This window comes from Gavialis gangeticus, unplaced genomic scaffold, assembly GCF_001723915.1.
Source record: "Gavialis gangeticus isolate Ggan-Ray unplaced genomic scaffold, GavGan_comp1, whole genome shotgun sequence".
Taxonomy (NCBI): Eukaryota; Metazoa; Chordata; order Crocodylia; family Gavialidae; genus Gavialis; species Gavialis gangeticus.
The window spans coordinates 187,557,784-187,558,068 of NW_017729032.1; positions in this window are offsets into that span (position 1 = coordinate 187,557,784).

Here is a 285-nt window from a genome sequence, read left to right on the forward strand (position 1 = left end):
TGGAAGGGGGCAGGGCCTGACCTATATATAAATCCAGGCGGAGGCCAGGGAGTTGGTCCCCTGCCAGCAGCCATAGGGGTGGGAACTCTGCTGGAGCAACGAGAAGGAAGAGGCGAGGATACTCAAGCAGTTGCTATGGGTGAGAGAGGGAGAAACCCTGTCACAGACTTGAATATGGTTATAGCCGGATGGTTTGAATTTATGTTGTAGCCAAGAGGCTTGAGTTTCTGTTTACTGTTTAAAACTGGAGGACCGGGTGAGGCTATTAGGGGTTGGAGGAGGCCT